Source organism: Anomaloglossus baeobatrachus, chromosome 6 (genome assembly GCF_048569485.1).
Source record: "Anomaloglossus baeobatrachus isolate aAnoBae1 chromosome 6, aAnoBae1.hap1, whole genome shotgun sequence".
In the NCBI taxonomy this organism is placed as follows: domain Eukaryota; kingdom Metazoa; phylum Chordata; class Amphibia; order Anura; family Aromobatidae; genus Anomaloglossus; species Anomaloglossus baeobatrachus.
This window is the reverse complement of record NC_134358.1, coordinates 46,606,710-46,631,120: the sequence shown is the minus strand read 5'-3', so window position 1 is coordinate 46,631,120 and position 24,411 is coordinate 46,606,710.

Genomic DNA, 24,411 nt, shown 5'->3' with positions numbered 1-24,411 from the left:
ATTTATCGTAAAGTAAATTCGTCCTGTGCCTTTTGAGTCTTTGTAGAAAATTTGTTGTAATTCCTAAATGTTTTATATGATATTTTTCTTCAACCCTTTTAATTAAACCTAAAAGTCTCCACTTCAATTGCATCTCAGTTATTTCATTTTAAATGAAAAAAAAAAATGTAGCGGCCTGCAGAGCTGAAATCACGGAGATTCACTCACTGTCCAAACATTTCTGGCCCTAACTGTAAATATATAGTCCAAAACTGTCTATGTTTAGTTGAACTTTTTGCAATTAATGTCTTGCAAAATGTCACCATATGAATATAAATTCAGAGCATATCCACTGGTCTTGACTTTTCCGTTGACCTGGAAAAATCATTTATTTCCCATTATAAGATCATGAGGTTTAAATGACAAAGGTAAGATTGTATAGGAAAAATGTCTATACACAATTCCTTACTCTATACATATGGGAATACATGGATTACAATAATTTGGGGCTGGTACAATAACAAGAATTTCCAAATGTCATGGGATTTTTTTTTTTTTTTTTTTTTTTAATCTAAGAGCAGTAAAATGTAAACTTTGACACTTAAAGAGAATATTATGGCAGCTGCAATGCATAGGAGATAATTGCAGAAAATGTCATGGGCTATTACAGTCTACTAGAAATGATGCAGTACAGCCCCCTGCCCCCAAGAATCTGGGGAGTGACAACGAGCTGCATATAGCACTCTATCTGCATGGATAGTGTATATAGTTACTGTCCTGCCTTATCTAGATTTCCAGAAGTATCAGGAGAATGAGATGACTCTGCTGACTCTGTCCCAGCCTATATGACAAAGCTCAAAAGTGAGCAATGTACAGAAAGCAGGAAGTGTTAGCCTGTCGAATGTGCTCTAGTGGTTAGGGTAATATAGAGCTTCATCTGTGTGAATAGTGGATATCGTTAATGTCCTGCCTTAGCTAGACCTCCAGCAGTATCATGAGAATGAGATGACTCTGCTGACTCCAACCCAGCCTATATGACAAAGCTTAAATGTGAGCAATGTACAGAAAGCAGGAAGTGTTAGCCTGTCAAATGTGTTCTAGTTGTCAGGGTAATATAGAGCTCCATCTGCGTGGATAGTGTATATCGTTACTGTCCTGCCTTATCTAGACCTCCAGCAGCATCATGAGAATGAGCTGACTCTCCTTACTCTGTCCCAGCCTATATGACAAAGCTCAAATGTGAGCAATGTACAGAAAGCAGGAAGTGTGAGCCTGTCGAGTATGCTCTAGTTGCCAAGGTAATATAGAGCTCAGTGTATATCATTACTGTCCTGCTTTATCTACTCCTCCAGAAGTATCAGGAGCATGAGATGACTCTGCTAACCCTGTCGAAGCCTATATGACAAAGCTCAAATGTGAGCAATGTACAGAAAGCAGGAAGTGTGAGCCTGTCGAGTATGCTCTAGTTGCCAAGGTAATATAGAGCTCAGTGTATATCATTACTGTCCTGCTTTATCTACTCCTCCAGAAGTATCAGGAGCATGGGATGACTCTGCTAACCCTGTCGAAGCCTATATGACAAAGCTCAAAAGTGAGCAATGTGCAGAAAGTCTGTCGAAAGTAAACTAGAGTACAATTTTTCAAGATTGATTTTAGGAGGATAGGCAACTAATAAATTATTACATATCTAAGTTAAAAAAATGATGTCAATATTTTTTATTCACTTCTCAGCAGTTATGTGCAGGATTGCTGCCTCTGTATTTAAACAAAAATATCCCTAATCAATGAAAGAAAAAAAAATCTTGAAAATACTTAGAAATTTAAGCATAGTCTATTGCAAAATTGAATACTTCTCTGAAAGTAATGGTTAAAGGGATTCTTGTATTTACTTGGACCAAAAAAATTGCAAATCTCTTGTAAAATCAATCAAGTGGTGCTTTATGTCTTATTAAAAATCTTCTCTGTTCGCAAGATGAAGCGAGTTTTCATTTTGTCATTTATTGCTCATTGCCTCAATTGCTAGCCATCTTATTAGCCATACCTGGTCTACTAGACAAGGAGTGCAGCACTTACAAGCTTTTCACTAGACAGCTTGTAACCCCTTTTCCGTTTCCGTTTTTTCCTCTCTTTTTCCAAGAGCCATAACTTTTTTATTTTTCAGTCAATATAGCCATATGAGGTCTTGTTTTTTGTGGGACGAGTTGTTCTTTTGAATGACGCCATTCATTCTGCTACATATTGTATTTGAAAACGGGGAAGAAAATGCCAAGTGCGGTGAAATTGCAATTCCTCTATTTTCTTGTTTGTTTTTTTTTACTTACCATGTTCACTATATAGTAAATTTGACCTGTCAATATGATTCCCCAGGTCAGTACAAGTTCGTAGATACCAAAATGTGTAGTTTGTTTTTAAGTGGTAGAAAAAAATGCTGAAAATTGTAAAAAAAAAAATTGCGCTTTTGTTGGCATTTTCTGAGACCCGTAGTGTTCTTATTTTTCATAATCTGAGACTCAATGATGACTTATTTTTTGCATCCTGAGCTGACATTTTTAATTACACCGTTTTTGGGTAGATGCGATGTTTTTATCGCCAACTATCATTTTATTGCAATGTTGCGGCAACTTTTTGATTTTTTTTATGTCCTTTACCAAATTCTTTTTTTTTATCTTCTGATAGATTGGGCAAATATGTGTATTTTGTATAATTTTTAAAGTTTTTTTGTATTTTCTATGGGGCAAAAGGTGGGTAATTTGAACTTTTGTATTTTTTAATTTTTTTTAATTTTTTTTTACACTTTTTATTGTTTTTAATAGTCCCCCTAGGGAAGCTGATATACCCTGATCATTAGCATCAGCATTAAATATAAAAAAAACTTTCTCTACCGCCACACTGCGTCCTGTGTAAAAGATTTAGGTATCTCACAAAATGACAGTATGCTCTTATTTTCTTGGTTCCCTTCCAGAATCTGTTAAAATATGTTCAAGAAAAATAATCACATTCTCAAAACGAAAAAAAAAAAGTTTTAAAGAGTTTGGTAATAACACCTGTATCTGTCATTACTGTAGGAATGTAAGCTCTATGCAGTCACTAATGGGAAATCCATACTCCATATTCTACACCTGAGTGACGACCATTACACTAGAGGTGACACCGAGGTCAGGATCCGGGGATAATGGCGTGATGTGGAGAGGAAAGCATTCATCCTATTCCATGCCTGGATCATTATGTCACCCGGTCACAGATCATTGGAAGAGTTCCACGTATTTATGATTCCTAAAGAGAATGTGTCATCCAGAAATGTCACTTATTGTTTAAATCCAGTTTTTCTGTTACATATTTTTTTTTTTATTTTTTGTTATCACAATCTGCATTAAAAAGCAAAGTCATAAATATTGCAATTTTCACACTGGCCACCGGGGCTAACTTCCTGTTTTTTCAGGAAATCCACATGTACATTTTGACGCAAAACTTCAAATCCCCTGCATACCTTCAGACAAGTTAAAGGGATTTTCCCACTAAATAAATTGTTTATTTATCCCCAGGATAGATAACACATGTATGACCACTGGGGGTCTACCAATCCTGAGCATAGGTGTCCCTATCTCCTGTGAAATTGGAGCAGGTGTGCCCCTTTCCAGTCCAAAAGTTTGTGACTACTCCAATAACCCCTGTGCCTGGGATTGATAGGAGCTGAATCCATATATATATATATATATATATATACATAGTGCAGACCAAAAGTTTGGACACACCTTCTCATCTCTAGAACAACTGTTAAGCAGAGACTTTGTGCAGCAGGCCTTCATGGTAAAATAGCTGCTAGGAAAACCACTGCTAAGGACAGGCAACAAGCAGAAGAGACTTGTTTGGGCTAAAGAACACAAGGAATGGACATTAGACCAGTGGAAATCTGTGCTTTGGTCTGATGAGTCCAAATTTGAGATCTTTGGATCCAACCACCGTGTCTTTGTAGAAAAGGTGAACGGAGGGACTCTACATGGCTGGTTTCCACCGTGAAGCATGGAGGAGGAGGTGTGATGGTGTGGGGGTGCTTTGCTGGTAACACTGTTGGGGATTTATTCAAAATTGAAGGCATACAGAACCAGCATGGCTACCACAGCATCTTGCAGCGGCGTGCTATTCCATCCGGTTTGCGTTTAATTGGACCATCATTTATTTTTCAACAGGACAATGACCTCAAACACACCTCCAGGCTGTGTAAGGGCTATCTGACTAAGAAGGAGAGTGATGGGGTGCTACGCCAGATGACCTGGCCTCCACAGTCACCAGACCTGAACTCAATCGAGATGGTTTGGGGTGAGCTGGACCGCAGAGTGAAGGCAAAAGGGCCAACAAGTGCTAAGCATCTCTGGGAACTCCTTCAAGACTGTTGGAAGACCATTTCCGGTGACTACCTCTTGAAGCTCATCAAGAGAATGCCAAGAGTGTGCAAAGCAGTTATCAAAGGAAAAGGTGGCTACTTTGAAGAACCTAGAATATAAGACATATTTTCAGTTGTTTCACACTTTTTTAAGTATTTCATTCCACATGTTTTAATTCATAGTTTTGATGCCTTCAATGTGAATCTACAATTTTCAGAGTCATGAAAATAAAGAAATCTCTTTGAATGAGAATGTGTCCAAACTTTTGGTCTGTACTGTATATATATATATATATATATATATATATATATATATATATATACAGTATTATCTATCATGGAATGATTAGTGATGAGCAAACCTGTGGACATTCGGGTTCGCCGAACCAGCACAGGCTAAACAAAAAATCAGGTTTGGCAGCTGAACTTCATGCTGGACGCCTAACCCCATATTAGACTAATGGATCCAAACTTATATGTTATAAAATGGTGATAGTAAGGCTAGGGGGGCTGCAAAAGACAGAAAATGAGGAATAAAGCAGGACTGTTATAGTTACCAACCTTCCTCGTGGCTGTAACACTACTTCTGTGTCAGATAGTTATCTTTCCATTCACTGCTTCCCCTACCCACCCTCTGTGATTGGTTGCAGTCAGACAGCGCCCTCATGCTCTGTGACAGTGTCCCTGACTGGCTGGAATCACACACGCTGTCTGCATCCCTATAATGGTGTAAAAAAATTTCATGGAGTCACTCGTATATTGATATACCAGCGCAGATAAAGCAGATGGCTACAGGCGGCAGCCACCCACCACGCATGTTATCTTGGCTTTATATCAAAATTCAAGAATAAATAACTTTAAAAAATGACTTGCTGTTACCCCCCCCCCCTTCAATTTTGATACACAGCCAAGATAAAGCAGACAGCTAAGGGTTGGTATTCTCAGCATGAAGAGCCTGTGGTTATTGGGCACACCCAGACTAAAAATAGCAGCCCGCAGCCTCCCAGAATTGTCACATCTACTAAATTCACAATTCTGACGCTTTACCTGGCTCATTCCGATTGCCATGGTACAGCAATAAGGGTAATATAAGGGGTTAATGACAGCTGCCATTTGTCAAAAATGACAGCTGCTCCTGAGCTCTGCCCCATTTTGCTTCTTTTTTCTATTATCCAGGTGACTGGACCCAAACAGGAACATTCCGGTAAAAGTCTGTTTTCAGGTCTGGGACCCAGACACCTGGTGTTCGGTACGAACCCCAAATTTTACAGTTCAGGTTCCCTCATCCCTAGTAATGATAGTAATTTTAACCCCCTCCTATTATGTAACATACTGTACATGTGTGTCAAGTCAAGCACTTGGGTATAGAGCAGGCTATGGAGCTGAGAATGCTCCAAAAGTTCTGGCTGTGTTATACAGCCAGCACCACACTCTAAAAGCTGTAATCTGAGCTAGCTCTGGTCACAGCACTAGTGTACATTGTTCCCCCTTAAAATTACCGTGGAGTGTCAAAGTATTTCCAAGGCAAATGGGAATTCACTTACAGTATGTCAAGGCCATGTCTATGCTACCGTGAAGCCCACCTTGTGGCTGTATATAGAGTAATATATACTATTGCAGGATATATTACAAATCATAAAACAATCACAGCTTCCACTTTGTTAGGCAGAGTAAAAAGATAAATGAAAATTAGAAAAAAAAGTTTTTGAATATATTGAAACATAGTTAAAACATAAGAGTTTTCCCAAAAAATAAAGAAAAAAAAAACCAGAATTGCCATTTTTCAGTCATCACAATACAATAAAAAGTGATCAAAAACTGTATCAATAAAAACTTCAGCTCGTCATGCAAGAAGTGAGTCTCGGAAAAAACACCCAATTTTTTTTTAATTGACATCTTTAAAAATTTTGTAAAAATCATAAACAAATATATGTCTGGTATCATCGTAATTCATGTCATCTGATCATTATTGCTGCTCAATACACATCATAAAAATAAAATCTGAAAAATAATGGTAGAATTGAATAGTGTTTTGTGAGGTTTTTTTAAGTTATGTCTCTTGGAAGAAGGGGAAATAAAAAACAAAAGTGGAAAAATGGACATTGTTCACGTTGGGAGGGGGTTGAAGGGGTTCCTTGGAACTGTACCATTGATATTTTTTCCTTTTTTTTATTTTTAAAACTTAAATTTAATTTTTTTTTTTAGTTTTTGTTTTTATGTTTGATCCTGGCTTGTAGTCCTAAAATAATTTGGTTTAAGAAATAATAAAGACACAAACCAGGATTCCCTTAATGCAGAAAAACATAATACCATCCAATTACCGACCAACCAGTACTTCATTCTTTAAAATGGAGAACACTTGACATTTGCTAGTAATTTTGCCTAAAGGCCCCTTTGCATGCTAACGATATGTCACCGGGGTCACGGATTCCGTGACGCACATCCGGCATTGTTAGCGACGTCGTGGCGTATGACACCAACGAGCGTCCGTTAACAATGGAAAATACTCACCTTATCGTTGATCGTTGACACGTCGTTCAGTTTCAAAAAAATCGTTGATTGTTGCAGGACGCAGGTTGTTCGTCATTCTTGAGGCAGCACACATCGCTATGTGTGACACCTCGGGAATGACGAACTGCAGCTTACCTGCGGCCGCCGGCAATGAGGAAGGAAGGAGGTGGGCGGGATGTTACGGCTGCTCATCTCCGCCCCTCCGCTTCTATTGGGCGGCCACTTAGTGACGCCGCTGTGACACTGCACGAACCGCCCCCTTAGAAAGGCCACAGCGACGACGCTAAAGAGGTAAGTGTGTGTAACGGGTCCTAATGATATTGTGCACCACGGGCAGCGATTTGCCCGTGACGCACAAACGACAGGGGCGGATATGCTCACTAGCGATATCGCTGCGTGTAAAGCCCCCTTAAGTCTGGGCTCCTCTGTACATCTTCTGAGTATTCTTACGACAGATTAAAAAAATTATGAGAACCTGTTATTATCATGTTAGGACGTGACCTTGGAAATCCTCCATGACTTTATCATGGGAGCATCTGCCGCTAACAGAGAAGACTTCCTATCTAGTAGACCTTTGCCCGGATAGTAATCCCTGTTTAATTTGCTTGTTCCACAAAAAAGATTAAGCAGATCTATCTTGAAGTTTCCCGCAGCTGAAAGTTGCAATTTCTGTGTATGGCTTGCATATATGAATTACAGCATGCTAAGAACTAACCACAATGGAGGTGGCCTATAAAGCTGGTCAGTGGTGGAGATACCATTGGCCCAAAACCTGTAGGGACCACTACCACCTCCAAGGCAGGTGAAATTGGGCATTATGAGAGGCTATTGGACTCCATAGAGGCCCATATATTTTTCTTGCACAGGGGCCCTCGCCCAGGTTAGGACAGTATGATAAGTATAGATTAGACACCCCTGCTCCTGTACAGTCCTGATATAATACTACCACTCCCTTACCCCAAGGGAGGACCTGGGCAGGAATGGTGGAACTCACAGATAAGGGCAAACAGGGGAAACCAAAACTCAATCACACAGCAGAATTAGACAACAAGTGATAAGGAGGAAAATAAGAGAAAGGAGGAAACAACAAGATGACAAGAGAACTCCACATCACCTCCACGCACAAAGCAAACAATCAGCAGCAGGACTTGGATACAACAGCACACGGACCGGTGTAGCTAAACCTATAGTTGGCATGAGAAGATAGACTCCTCCATCTTAAAAAGGCAGGGAGTTACTGTGATAGGTCTCCTTCAACATGTGATTGAAGATGTAACCAGCAGGCTAGCAGAACTTAACTCCTGCAAGCCCGATCACTAATGAGAATGTGGCGCCCTGGACAAGCCAGGGGCCACAGAGAACAACACCTACACACCCCACACTCCCGGTCAGTCACACCAAAGTCAGACACAAAACCCTTGTTGCCTTCCTCCAGTGGCTGATGATCACACCAGGGGGTGGGCCAGGCGGTTGGTCCCGCCCACCGAGGAGTTCACAGTCCTGGAGGCGGGAAAAGCAGACAGATAAGTTTTGGAGGTGAAAGTGAGAGTGAGGAGAAGTGGTAGTGGAGCAACTAACTGACAGCGTCCGGGTGTGTGGCCCGGGCGGTACAGCAAGGTTGGCAGACGGTGGTGACCGTCTGCAGGAGTGGTCTATCGGAGTTACCGTAAGGACAGTGGATGGGCGTTGGCCCGGTGGTACCGGACCGGTACACAAAGAGAAGTCAGCACCATCTGGCAGGGGCTTACGGACCCCGGCAAGGCTAGGAGTCGCCGTGAATTTGCCGAATTCGTTAGTGAAGAGAACCTCCTGGGTTTCCCAACAGCCAAGTCCCGACAGAAGGCAACAGTCCAACCAGCAGAGGGAGACACCGCCACCGCCAAGGCAACCGTTTCTCAGGGCCAGAGCCTGCGGGCAAAAAGGGGCTCCTCCAGCCCATATCCAAGCTGGGGAGCGGGTTACCGGTGGGAACCCATCAGAACCATCAACCGTACATAGGTGCAGGGAAAGGCAGTCACCATCAACCTGCCGGGAAAGACAACAACGCAGCCGTAAGTGGGACCCGTCCATCCAGCCGTGTGTTTTACCGAGCACAGCGCTGCCCCCGTGACCCTGCACCTCACCAGGCCCCGTAACCCGCCTGCCATCCATCCCTACCCCATCACCGGGCCCCGGGACAACCAACCCCCTACCCACGGAGGGGATAATTAACAACAAAGCTGCTCCCTGTCACCGCTCCCAGGATCCCCATCCAGAGCAGCGGTGGTGTCACTATTATCACCACAACCGTGGGTGGCGTCACGGACAATAAATCCCCACAATCAATCCCCTTTTCACTCACGGGCGAGGAGCGCCGCTCGAGTCCCTGGGATCCGGCCCACCGCTCGAGCCACCAGCGGCAGCCGCAGCAGCAGCGGCCGGACCCGAGCAGTGGGAGAGCGCAGCGTCCCCTCCTCCGCCCGCGACAAGAACACAGTTGGTCGAAACCCAAACCTATCTGTGTAACTCAGAAGCATGAAAGGAGGCATTGTGAGGAGTGTCAGACTCTGTAGTGTGAACAGCATCAGATGTCACTGTGCCGCCCCTGCAGCGGTCGAACCATTTGGATCCATGGATGTGATTACTCGTGGCTCGAGGGTCTCCGGACCCGGGGGCTAGAGGACACATTCAAATGGAAAAGGGGGTATTTACAGGGGAAATATAGTTCATGACGTCATCCGTGGTGTACGGTAATTGGGAGTACCACCGCTGCCATTGGGAGTACCCAGGGGTATGGAGTGGGGCAGCCAGGTGTCGTTACCCTCCACGGGTAGGGGAAGGCCCCGGGACTCTGGATGGTGGTTTGGGGTTCAGGGGGAGTGCAGGCTCACTGGTTGCAGGGGTTGATCAGGTACTCAGCAATAACGCAGACGCTGACAACGTGGTAAACCAAGTCTCTGGGTGCCGCTGCCCTCTAGGGGGAGCTCGTCCGCGTCCCATCCCCTGCAGCACTGCCTGGTGGTCCGTAACCTGCCTCCTGGCACATTAGTTTTAAAGTGTCCTTTGTGGCGCGTCAACTTGAAGCTTTCCGTGCCCCGCTCCCCACTGTGGCTAAATAGAAGAGCTTGCTCTCAGGAGCTCACGCTTGGAATTTCAGTGGGCTGCTTGTTTGGAAAGCCCTATCCCCCTTGTTGTCCTAGTGCCCCCGATCTCTGAGCTTCGTGGGAACAGTCCATAGAGACCCTGTCTTCCCCAGGTTAATTGCCAGGTAGCCTGAAGCTTCTCCCCGACCTAGGGTCCGTGTACCCTGTCATGCCTTCGGTCCCAGACCGGTAATTAGGCCTAGTCTGCTGACTGTCCTCCAAGACAGGTCCCAGGCACTTAGCCTCAATCCCCTGCGACCGGGGGTCCGACTCCTCTAGGTCCAGATTACCGTGTGCGACCTAGTCTGCTTCTCCTCTGGGAGCTCCAACTCCTAGCTCCTTCCAAGCTTCTCACAGCTCGAGGGTCACTTCTCAACTCCACTGACACCTCCCACTTCCCTGCCTTACTCCCCAGGTCAGGGTTCCCCAACTCCAGTCCTCGAGGGCCGCCAACAGTGCATGTTTTCAGGATTTCCTTAGCATTGCATGGGTGTTGGAATCATCAACTGTGCAGGTGATTAAATTATCACATGTGCAATACTAATACTAAGAAAATCCTGAAAACATGCACTGTTGGCGGCCCTTAAGGACTGGAATTGGGGACCCCTGCCCTAGGTGGACGGCCCTATTCCAGCTTAAGTCGACAGGGTGTGGTGCAAGGTGTATCTAGGATTTTATTTGCTGGCGGAGGCAGTACTGCAGGATAGAGACCCAGAACCATGGTGGGTTGAATGCTGCACGGGGAGGGAAAGTCTTTGCAGTACCCTTTGACAACTTGAATAGTCCAGGGGCATCATATCACCATGACACTCGGCAAGTTTAGAGCCAAACACCATGACAAATCCACATGGATTACTCAAAATTTTTCAAAAATTGTTGATTTTGCCCTGAATCAAAATACTGTACTGCAAAACCTCCAGTTGCCTTGAATAGAGGTGTGTGACACGATAAGGTCTCCTAGTACTGTATCCAACCACTTTTAACAGCCTAAGAACTAACTCACACACTTAACGTCTTTGTTATGCTGTCGCACACTCACAGTACTGTTTATTCAGTGTGTTTATGTTTGTTTTCCTACCTCTATGGCTGAGCTGTAAGCTGTGACGCTTTTCCACTATCCAGATTTACCATAAAATGGCAGCTGCATTCCCTGCTTCTGCTTTTCTATTGGTTATGCAAGTCCCTGGTTATGATCAGATGTGTTATAACAAGGGATGTGATAGCAGCAAACTATTATAGAGAAATCCAAAAGGTTGCATCTGTGGTCAGATGAGCCTTCTCTGACTTATGCAATATTATGCAATGGCAACAACAATTTTAAGGCAATTTGCAAATGGTACAAATTTGACACAAATTCAATTCGCATCATACTGATTTGCTTTTTCCTTTAGGATATAGTTTTGAAGATTTCACCACAACAATTAAAATTTCCAGCTCTGGAGGACCTCATATGTCCATTTATTACATGGATAGCCCATTGGTTTAAACTACCATTGTGTAATACTTTATTTCACCTGCGGAAGTGCTGTGCAGAAATTGAGCACCTGCTGTCATGTTCACTCCATTGCAGAAAATGAATTTGAACGCCTTCTTTTGTATGGTCATATGGCCACTGTTGATGTAATGTAAGACCTTTGAACTACCAGGACATCCAAACTGATTTTGATGACTCTGAGATGAAGGCTGGCCACAAACTGTCAGCCGACAACAATCACTCCTGCGCCCCACGATACACATGTACGCTCAGCTTAGCCAAATATACGTATGTCCTGAATGGTATTAATGGAGGAAGCCGATGGCACACTGTCACACTAAGGGCGGCATTCCACGAGACGATATATCGTGTGATCGCATGAGCGATTGCACCCGCACCTGCCGTTTGTGCGTCACGGGCAATTTATTGCCCGTGTCGCACAAAGTTGTTAAACCCTCGTCATACGGCCTTACCTGCCTAAGGATGTCACTGTGGGGGCGAACATCCTCTTCCTGAAGGGGGAGGGACGTTCGGCGTCACAGCAACGTCACACAGCGGCCGGCCAATAGAACCGGGGGGGGCGGAGATGAGCGGGACGTAACATCCCGCCCACCTCTTTCCTTCCTCATTGCCAGCGGGACGCAGGCAAGTTGTTGTTCGTCATTCCCGGGGTGTCACACGTAGCGATGTGTGCTGCCACGGGAACAACGAACAACCGACGCGCAGAAGGAGGAACGACATTATGGAAAAGAACGATGTGTCAACGAGCAACGATAAGGTGAGTATTTTTGCTCGTTAACAGTCATTTGGAGATGTCACACGGTACGACATCTCTAACGATGCCGGATGTGCATCACGAATTCCGTGACCCCGACGACATATCACACGATATATCGTACCGTGTAACGCCGCCCTGAGTACGGGGAAGTAACAAGCACATGGCGAAAGGGAAGGAAACAGAAACCCTGTGTCAAAGGAAAGGGAAGATGGTGACCTCTGACCGAACCTACTGCTGGTCCCTGGGGTTCCTCACTACCCTAGATAGGTCCTGCACCTATGCGCTGAGACAGAAACCTGACCCTAGATATCCCTAGTGCTGGACCCTAAATAGGGAACGGGTGGGATGAGCTCTTCGTCAACCCCACTAAACACTAGAGAAAACACAAGGAGGACACACAGGGGAAAAATGCATGAACTACTTATCATTAGATGACTCAGCAGTGTTTTCAGAAATGATGCCACAGAGGGGTGCAAACTACCTGCTTGCAACCTAGGCTTGAAGGAACTAACAATATCACCAGCACCTGTCCAAACGAAGGAAGGAGTATATAAATACCAAGGGAATACTAATCAACAGCTGGGTGGAAGGCAAGCTCCTGCTGGGTCCAAAAGGGGGAGAGATTAATCCAGCAGGAAAGCTACCTATACCAATGAATACTGACAGCAGGAACAATGGAAAATTAGGGAGCATTCTGCGCAGCCAGACACTGTGATCTTGAAATTTGTATGACTGTCGCAAGTCATTAAAGTCATTTTCCATTTCGAGACTCCTAACAGAGGCTCCACGGACCCTTTTGATTTCCATACTTCCCAGGGGTCAATGCACCTAGGATTTCACTGTGTTGAGCGCTTTTGCTGGCTGACGGCAGTGTTTTCTCTGGTTGGTCTCCCTGAGATCAGTGATTGTTTTGTCTTGCTAGTTTACTAGGCATTGCTCCCACCTAACCAGAATCCTACTCCACACTGATGAGGGGCAATACCCCGAAACAGCTGTCTGTGGATGGATACCTGGCCTTGGCATTTCCCTTGTCATATCTTTAAACTTGTCAAAGAGTTGGATATTGACTATAAGGGCCACTTCATATGGTGGTTATGGTGGTCTCCTAAAAAGAGCCACTCCTTGGCTAGGTCCTTCCCGGAGGGATATCTGGCTATTTTCCGTGTCGAGATGCCTAACAGAGGCTCCACGATCCCTTTTGATTCGCAAGTCATTAAAGGGATGATTCGAATCGACACCTAAAATGTATTTTCTAACAATCTATCCTTGCCCCTTAACCACTTTTGTAATTATCTTTATTACACAATTCTCTACACTTCTCCACTATCTATCTACTCTCTAAAAGTGTATTCTTATTGCAGTTCCTGTGACTTTTCATTTGAGAGGAGTCTCAAACGTAACAACACAGGAGGCTGGAGCTGCACTCACTTCCCACAATGTCCATCACCCCTCCTGGAACAGGAAGTCAAGAAGGAGCAGTGATGCAGATATTTACTAGTATCTTACATCATCACCCCCAAGGATGTCCTGGATTATGGGTAGTAGACATTGATTAACAGATTAGTGGAGCACCAGCATGTTACTAATCTCTTTGCAGCCACTTCCCTTGCTTGTGTGAAAGACATCATCTGGTGGCGGTGATAAATGCAGTGAGTGACATCATCGCCACCCACAGCCTCTAGCACTTCCCACAAACAAAGCGTCATCAGTGCTTGTGTCACTTACTGCTTCTAGCACCACCCTTAAAAAAAGCATCATAGGGGGCGGTGTTAGAAGCAATGAGTGACATGATCACCACCCACAGCCTCTAGCACTTCCCACAAACAAAGCGTCATCAGTGCTTGTGTCACTTACTTCTTCTAGCACTGCCCTTAAACAAAGCGTCATAGGGGGCGGTGTTAAAAGTAGTGAGTGACACCAGCAACACCCCTGATGACGTTTATTTTGTGGGTGGTGCTAAAAGTCGAAAATGATACCAGTGCTGATAATGCTTTGTTTGAGGGAGGTGATAGAGGCTGCAGCCGGTGCTAATATCACTCACTGCATCTTGCACTGCCCCAGCCGACGTCTTTCACACAAGCTATGGAAGTGGCAGCAGAGAGATGAATAACTTGCCAGCACTCTACTAACCCTGGAAATAATGTCCATCATCTATAATCCAGGATGCCGGACATCAACAGGGGGTAGTGATTTAAGAAACTAATAAGCATCTCCAGCACTGCTCCCTGGTGACTTCCTGTTTCAGGAGGGATGATGAACTTTGTGGGGAGTGACTGCAGCTCCAGCCTCCTGTGATGTCACATTTGAGACTCCTCTCAAATGAAAAGTCACAGGAAGTCCAGTAAAAATACACTTTTAGCGATTAGATAAATAGGAGAGAAGTGTAGGGAATTGTGTAATAAAGATTATTACAAAAGTGGTTAGGGAATAAAGACTGATAGTAAGAAAAAAACATTTTAGATGTTGGAACACCCCTTTAAGAGACATGACTTTTCTTTATATAGCAGAGCACTAAGGTGGTCCACCATCTGCGGTAATGTTCTTCTTTTAGTATGACTCATCAGTGTCCAAAGGAGCCCTTCCCAAGATGATCAAGATAATGCAATGCAAAAATGTAATTTTAAAGTGTAACTACACTGTGTGCAGAATTATTAGGCAAATGAGTATTTTGATCACATGATACTTTTTATACATCATGTCCTACTCTAAGCTGTATAGGCTGAGAGCCAACTACCAATAAGTAAATGGTCATGTTCCTCTCTGTAATGAGGAGGGGTGCGGTGTAATGACATCAACACCCTATATAAGGGGTGCTTAATTAGTAGTCAACTTCCTTTCCTTTGGCAAAATGGGTCAGAAGAGAGATTTGACGGGCTCTGAAAAGTCCACAATTGTGAGATGTCTTGCAGAGGGATGCAGGAGTCTTGAATTGCCAAACTTTTGAAGCGTGATCACCGAACAATCAAGCGTTTCTTGGCAAATAGCCGACAGAGTCGCAAGAAGCGTGTTGGGCAAAAAAGGCGCAAAATAACTGCCCATGAATTGAGGAAAATCAAGCATGAAGCTGCCAAGATGCCATTTGCCACCAGTTTGGCCATATTTCCGAGCTGCAACATTACTGGAGTATCAAAAAGCACAAGGTGTGCCATACTCCGGGACATGGCCACGGTGAGGAAGGCTGAAAAACGGCCACCTTTGAACAAGGAACATAAAATAAAACGTCAAGAATGGGCCAAGAAACATCTTAAGACTGGTTTTTCAAAGGTTTTATAGACTGATGAAATGAGGGTGACTCTTGATGGGCCAGATGGATGGGCCAGAAGCTGGATCAGTAAAGAGCAGAGAGCTCCACTCCGACTCAGACGCCAGCAAGGTGGAGGTGGGGTAATGGTATGGCTGGTATCATCAAAGATCAACTTGTGGGACCTTTTTAGGTTGAGGATGGCGTGAAGCTCAACTCCCAGACCTACTGTGAGTTTCTGGAAGACAACTTCTTCAAGCAGTTGTATAGGAAGAAGTCAGTATTGTTAAAAAAAACATGATTTTCATGCAGGACAATGCTCCATCACATGCATCCAACTACTCCACAGTGTGGCTGGCCAGTAAAGGTCTAAAAGATGAAAAAAATAATGACATGGCCCCCTTGTTCACCTGATCTGAACCCCATAGAGAACCTGTGGTCCCTCATAAAATGTGAGATCTACAGGGAGGGAAAACAGTACACCTGTCGGAACAGTCTCTGGAGGCTGTGGTGGCTGCTGCTCGCAATGTTGATCGTAAACAGATCAAGCAACTGACAGAATCTATGGATGGTCGGCTGCTGAGTGTCATCATAAAGAAAGGTGGCTATATTGGTCACTATTTTTTGGGGGTTTTATTTTTGCATGTCAGAAATGTTTATTTCTATATTTTGTGCAGTTATATTGGTTTACCTGGTGAAAATAAACAAGGGAGATGGGAATATAGTTGGTTTTTATTAAGTTGCCTAATAATTCTGCACAGTAATAGTTACCTGCACAAACAGATATCCTCCTAAGATAGCCAAATCTAAAGAAACCCACTCCAACTTCCAAAAATATTAAGCTTTGATATTTATGAGTCTTTTGGATTGATTGAGAACATAGATGTTGATCAATAATATAAAAAAAATCCTCTAAAATACAACTTGCCTAATAATTCTGCACCCAGTGTATACATTAAAATACCTTTTCAGAATAAGGTGTCCTGTGTGTAAACATAAATATTACCACAATTTTTGGCCATAAATTGCCTTGCATCTTGCATCTCTGAGCTGGTGGGAGGAGACAATCTGCTATGATGTCTATAATAAACTACACACACACAGATGGATACCTGCTATTCATTCCTAAGCACACAGAGGAAAGCAGCAGCATGGAGGAAATTATACAACACAACTGAGAAGTGTAGATGTGAATCCAACTCTGGGGTGAGGTAAAAGACTTGTCAGAAAGCTCATTCTGTGTCTGAATCTCCTTGTATTCTAAGCTCCTTGCTCCTTCTCCTTCTCCTCTATACAGAGTATAATAGCAACTGTAACCTGACATCTTACTGTGCTGGAATTAAGCTGTTTGTTAGAAGTAAATATACAGTTAGGTCCAGAAATATTTGGACAGTGACACAATTTTCGCGAGTTGGGCTCTGCATGCCACCACATTGGATTTGAAATGAAACCTCTACAACAGAATTCAAGTGCAGATTGTAACGTTTAATTTGAAGGTTTGAACAAAAATATCTGATAGAAATTGTAGGAATTGTCACATTTTTTTACAAACACTCCACATTTTAGGAGGTCAAAAGTAATTGGACAAATAAACCAAACCCAAACAAAATATTTTTATTTTCAATATTTTGTTGCGAATCCTTTGGAGGCAATCACTGCCTTAAGTCTGGAACCCATGGACATCACCAAACGCTGGGTTTCCTCCTTCTTAATGCTTTGCCAGGCCTTTACAGCCGCAGCCTTCAGGTCTTGCTTGTTTGTGGGTCTTTCCATCTTAAGTCTGGATTTGAGCAAGTGAAATGCATGCTCAATTGGGTTAAGATCTGGTGATTGACTTGGCCATTGCAGAATGTTCCACTTTTTTGCACTCATGAACTCCTGGGTAGCTTTGGCTGTATGCTTGGGGTCATTGTCCATCTGTACTATGAAGCGCCGTCCGATCAACTTTGCGGCATTTGGCTGAATCTGGGCTGAAAGTATATCCCGGTACACTTCAGAATTCATCCGGCTACTCTGCTGTTATGTCATCAATAAACACAAGTGACCCAGTGCCATTGAAAGCCATGCATGCCCATGCCATCACGTTGCCTCCACCATGTTTTACAGAGGATGTGGTGTGCCTTGGATCATGTGCCGTTCCCTTTCTTCTCCAAACTTTTTTCTTCCCATCATTCTGGTACAGGTTGATCTTTGTCTCATCTGTCCATAGAATACTTTTCCAGAACTGAGCTGGCTTCATGAGGTGTTTTTCAGCAAATTTAACTCTGGCCTGTCTATTTTTGGAATTGATGAATGGTTTGCATCTAGATGTGAACCTTTTGTATTTACTTTCATGGAGTCTTCTCTTTACTGTTGACTTAGAGACAGATACACCTACTTCACTGAGAGTGTTCTGGACTTCAGTTGATGTTGTGAACGGGTTCTTCTTCACCAAAGAAAGTATGCGGCGATCATCCACCACTGTTGTCATCCGTGGACGCCCAGGCCTTTTTGAGTTCCCAAGCTCACCAGTCAATTCCTTTTTTCTCAGAATGTACCCGACTGTTGATTTTGCTACTCCAAGCATGTCTGCAATCTCTCTGATGGATTTTTTCTTTTTTTTCAGCCTCAGGATGTTCTGCTTCACCTCAATTGAGAGTTCCTTAGACCGCATGTTGTCTGGTCACAGCAACAGCTTCCAAATGCAAAACCACACACCTGTAATCAACCCCAGACCTTTTAACTACTTCATTGATTACAGGTTAACAAGGGAGACACCTTCAGAGTTAATTGCAGCCCTTAGAGTCCCTTGTCCAATTACTTTTGGTCCCTTGAAAAAGAGGAGGCTATGCATTACAGAGCTATGACTCCTAAACCCTTTCTCCGATTTGGATGTGAAAACTCTCATATTGCAGCTGGGAGTGTGCACTTTCAGCCCATATTATATATAGAATTGTATTTCTGAACATGTTTTTGTAAACAACTAAAATAACAAAACTTGTGTCACTGTCCAAATATTTCTGGACCTAACTGTAGGGTTGAAGGGAATAGGAAAAAGAGTCTCATAAGTGGAGAAAAAAAACATAAAATATATTACAAACTTTCTTACAGTCGTTTTTTCAATTGATTCATGAAAAGTTTGTTCAACGTTTTAAGTAACATCAATTATAAAGTTCACATTAAAGTCAGCTCTTAGGCTTCAATTATCATTTTCAAGTGGAAATTTCCTTTAAGAAAAATGCAGATTACTTTCTAGTAAAACCTATATTCCATCTGATAGAGGTTATTCAGAAGCTGATTATACACATACACAGAAACTATACACACGTGCTAAAATAAGAACATTTCACAGCGTACAAATCACTACCTGCAATCACCTGCAATTGCAGTGTGCTTAGCGCAGCTCGCAGGCATTGATAATGACAGAAACAGTGCAATCATCTTAATACCATCCTGTCACCGCCGTAAAAGCGTGAGCCGCTCTGTAAGGTCTATTACTGGGTAAATGAAGGTAATTGTGCTTTGCTTTATATGAACATACTCAACAGTACAACCAGCTCTAATCTTGCTCTGCCATCTAGTGTTGTCAGATTGTTTTATTAACCTTTTATATAGTAAAAATTTACCTAATCAAAATGAAAAACAGTGTTTCAGTAGCAAGAAATATAATTTACAGCATTTGTATATACAGTGTATACAGTACAGACCAAAAGTTTGGACACACCTTCTCATTCAAAGAGTTTTCTTTATTTTCATGACTCTGAAAATTGTAGATTCACATTGAAGGCATCAAAACTATGAATTAACACATGTGGAATGAAATACTTAACAAAAAAGTGTGAAACAACTGAAAATATGTCTTATATTCTAGGTTCTTCAAAGTAGCCACCTTTTGCTTTGATTACTGCTTTGCACACTCTTGGCATTCTCTTGATGAGCTTCAAGAGGTAGTCACCGGAAATGGTTTTCCAACAGTCTTGAAGGAGTTCCCAGAGATGCTTAGCACTTGTTGGCCCTTTTGCCTTCACTCTGTGGTCCAGCTCACCCCAAACCATCTCGATTGGGTTCAGGTCTAATGACATCTGTTAAGTTTAGATGCCTTCAATGTGAATCTACAATTTTCAGAGTCATGCAAATAAAGAAAACTCTTTGAATGAGAAGATGTGTTCAAACTTCTGGTCTGTACTGTATACTGCTCAAAAAATAAAGGGAACACTTAAACAAGAATTTTGTATTTTGGTGTTCCCTTTATTTTTTTAGAGTAGATAACTGAGTAGATATTTTACTAAGCAGACAATCATACTCCCAAAGAGTCACTTCCCAGTGGTTAGCACTGCAGACTTGCTGCGCTGGGGTCCTGGGTTCTAGTCCCACTAAGTACACCATCTGCAAGGAGTTTGTATGTTCTCCCCGTGTTTGTGTGGGTTTTCTCCGGGTTCTCCGGTTTCCTCCCACACTCCAAAAACATACTGATAGGAAATTTAGATTGTGAGCCCCAATGGGGACAGTGCTGTCAATGTATGTAAAGCACTGTGGGATTACTAGCGCTATATAAATGAATAAAATTATTATATTATTATTACTTCAGAAAGTCAGTTGCTAGGTGTAACCCTTCTGTGTAATTTTCTGTCCGTTGTCTGATGTCAAGTGAGGCAAATTATAAGATGGGAGGACAAGTTTTTGTTTGTCTACAGAAAATGGGGGCGTATTTCTTTTTCTACAGGAAGTGTGGGCGGGTCTTTGTTTTTTGATAGGAAGTGAGAGTGTCATTTTTAGTCTATAGGAAGTGAAAGCAGGTCTTTGTTTCCCTACAAGAAGTGGAGTTGGGTCTTTGTTTTTCTACTGGAAGTTGGGACAGGTTTTTGTTTTCTCTATAGGAAATGGAGGGGAGTCTATGTTTTTGATAGGAAGGGGGTACAGGTCATTATTTTTCTACAGGAAGTAAAAGCAGGTCTTTGTTCTCTACAGGAAGTGGAGGTGGGTCTTTGTTTTACTATTGAAAGTTGGGTGAGGTTTTTGTTTTCTCTATCGGAAATTGAGGGGAGTCTTTGTTTTCTTTTGCAGGAAGTAGGTCTTTGTTTTTCTACAGGAGAAGCAGGTCTTTGTTTTTCTACAAGAAATGAGGTAGCTCTTTGTTTTGTCTACAGGAAGAGAATGTGAGTCTTTGTTTTACTACTGAAAGCTGGGGGAGGGCTTTGTTTCTCTATGGGAAGTTGAAGGGAGTCTTTGTTTTTTGATAAGAAGTGGGTACAGGTCATTATTTTTCTAGAGTAAGTGAAAGCAGGTCTTTCTTTTTCACAGGAAGTGGAAGCAGGTCTTTGTTTCTCTACAGGAAGTGGAGGGGAGTCTTGTTTTTTGATAAGAAGTGGGTTCAGGTCATTAGTTTTCTACAGCAAGTGGAAACAGGTCTTTGTTTTTCTACAGGAAGTGGGGTAGCTCTTTGTTTTGTCTACAGGAATTGGAGGTAAGTCTTTGTTTAACTACTGAAAGTTGGGGGAGGTCTTTGTTTCTCTATAGGAAGTGGAGGGGAGTCTTTGTTTTTTGATAGGAAGTGGGTACAGGTCATTATTTTTCTACAGGAAGTGAAAGCAAGTCTTTGTTTCTCTTCAGGAAGTGGAGGTGGGTCTTTGTTTTCCTATTGAAAGTTGGGTGAGATTTTTCTTTTCTCTATCGGAAATTGAGGGGAGTCTTTGTTTTTTTGCAGGAAGTGGAAGTAGGTCTTTGTTTTTCTACAGGAAGTGAAAGCTGGTCTCCATTTTTCTACAGGAAGTGGGGTAGCTCTTTGTTTCTCTACAGGAAGTGGAGATGGGTCTTTGTTTTACTACTGGAAGTTGGGGGAGGTCTTTGCTTCTCTATAGGTAATGGAGGGGAGTCTTTATTTTTTTATAAGAAGTGGGTACAGGTCATTAGTTTTCTACAGGAAGTGGAAGCAGGTCTTTGTTTTTCTACAAGAAATGGGGTAGCTCTTTGTTTTGTCTACAGGAAGAGGAGGTGAGTCTTTGTTTTACTACTGGAAGCTGGGGGAAAGCTTTGTTTCTCTATGGGAAGTTGAGGGGAGTCTTTGTGTTTTGATAGGAAGTGGGTACAGGTCATTAGTTTTCTATAGGAAGTGGAAGCAGGTCTTTGCTTTTCTACAGAAAGTGGGGTAGCTCTTTGTTTTGTCTACAGGAATTGGAGGTAAGTCTTTGTTAAACTACTGGAAGTTGGGGGAGGTCTTTGTTTCTCTATAGCAGGGGTGAGCAATTAATTTACCCATGGGGCCGCATGAGAAATTGGGATTGGTTTAGAGGGCCGGACTAATATAATTACCTCAGTTCTACCCAATATACTACATCACTACACCCCCTCCATATACTACACCTGTAATAAACTACACCACTACACCCCTATATACTACACCTGTATTATACTACACTCTCTCCATATACCTGTAATATACTACACCCCCATATACACCTGCATTATACTACACCACTATATAATACACCTCCAATATACTACATCATTACACCCCTATATACTACACCTGTAATATACTACACTCTCTCCATATACCTGTAATATACTACACCCCCATATACACCTGTAATATACTACACCCCCATATACACCTGTATTATACTACACCACTATATAATACACCTCCGATATACTACATCATTACACCCCTATATACTACACCTGTAATATACTACATCACTACACCCCATATACTACACCTGTAATATACTACACCTCCATATAGCACACCTGTAATATACTACACCTCCATATAGCACACCTGTAATATACTACACCTCCATAGAGCACACCTGTAATATACACCTCCATATAGCACACCTGTAATATACTACGCCTCCATATAGTATACCTGTAATATACTACACCTCCATATAGTACACCTGTAATATACTACACCTCCATATACTACACCTCCATATAGCACACCTGTAATATACTACACCTCCATATAGTACACCTGTAATATACTACATCACTACACCCCATATACTACACCTGTAATATAGTACACCCCCATATAGCACACCTGTAATATACTACAACTCCATATACTACACCTGTAATATACTACACCTCCATATAGCACACCTGTAATATACTACACCTCCATATAGCACACCTGTAATATACTACACCTCCATATAGCACACCTGTAATATACTACACCTCCATATAGCACACCTGTAATATACTACATCACTACACCCCTATATAGCACACCTGTAATATACTACACCTCCATAGAGCACACCTGTAATATACTACGCCTCCATATAGTACACCTGTAATATACTACACCTCCATATAGTACACCTGTAATATACTACACCTCCATATAGCACAACTGTATTATACTACACCTCCATATAGTACACCTGTAATATACTACGCCTCCATATAGTACACCTGTAATATACTACACCTCCATATAGTACACCTGTAATATACTACACCTCCATATAGTACACCTGTAATATACTACACCTCCATATAGTACACCTGTAATATACTACACCTCCATATAGCACACCTGTAATATACTACATCACTATACCCCCATATACTACACCACTATATACACCTCCATATAGCACACCTGTAATATACTACACCCCCATATGTCACACACCCTGCTCCCCATACAGCCTGCACCCCCATATCACACGCACTACACCCCATACAGCCTGCACCCCCATATCACACGCACTACACCCCATACAGCCTGCACCCCCATATCACACACACTACACCCCATACAGCCTGCACCCCCATATCACACACACTACACCCCCATATGTCACACACCATGCCCACATATCTCACCCTGCCTGTACCCCAATTTACCCCTCTCAAACACTCTGCACCCCTTCACATCCTTCTGTCAGTCTGCAGCCCTCATATGCCACTCACCCTGCAACTCCATCTTTCCACATATGCCACTCACCCTGCAACTCCATCTTCCCACATATGCCACTCACCCTGCAACTCCATGTTTCCACATATGCCACTCACCCTGCAGCTCCATCTTCCCTCATATGCCACTCACCCTGCAACTCCATCTTCCCACATATGCCACTCACCCTGCAACTCCATCTTCCCTCATATGCCACTCACCCTGCAACTCCATCTTCCCTCATATGCCACTCACCCTGCAACTCCATCTTCCCTCATATGCACTCGCCCTGCACCTCCATCTTCCCTCATATGCACTCACCCTGCAGCCCTCCTACCCCTCATGTCCCCTCTTTTCTTATTACCAGTCATCATGTGTCCACATCTCCTTCAGGATTCAGTATCTTTGCTTTCTGCCCGGCATCCTGTGTCTCCTCCCACACAGTCACATGGGCGTGACATCATCGCAGGTCCTGCAAGATGAATTATTCCGTCTGCTGTGCTGTTTCTTCTCCTGCCAGGCGGGAACTTTTGAAATGACACACGCAGTGCAGTACTGACAACGTCAGAGCGCGCGCGTGTGTCACTGACAATTAGTGCCGGCAGGGAACAGAGGAAAGACTCCTGCGTTCCGCTGCCTGCACTGACTGTGCGGACCTGCACAGGATCTCTCCCTGCTCGGCACGCTGCAGCCCGGCTCCACTGCACCGGCTGAAGACCGGCGGGCCGGTCACGGAGAGCAGGCGGGCCGGATGTGGCCCGCGGGCCGCCCCCTGCCCAGGTCTGCTCTATAGGAAGTGGAGGGGAGTCTGTTTTTTGATAGGAAGTGGGTACAGGTTATTATTTTTCTACAGGAAGTCAAAGCAGGTCTTTGTTTCTCTACAGGAAGTGGAGGTGGGTCTTTGTTTTACTACTGGAAGTTGGGGGAGGTTTTTGTTTCTCTATTGGAAGTAGAGGGATGTCTTTGTTTTGACAAGAAGTGAGTAAAGGTCATTATTTTTCTACGGGAAGTGAAAGCCGGTCTTTCATATT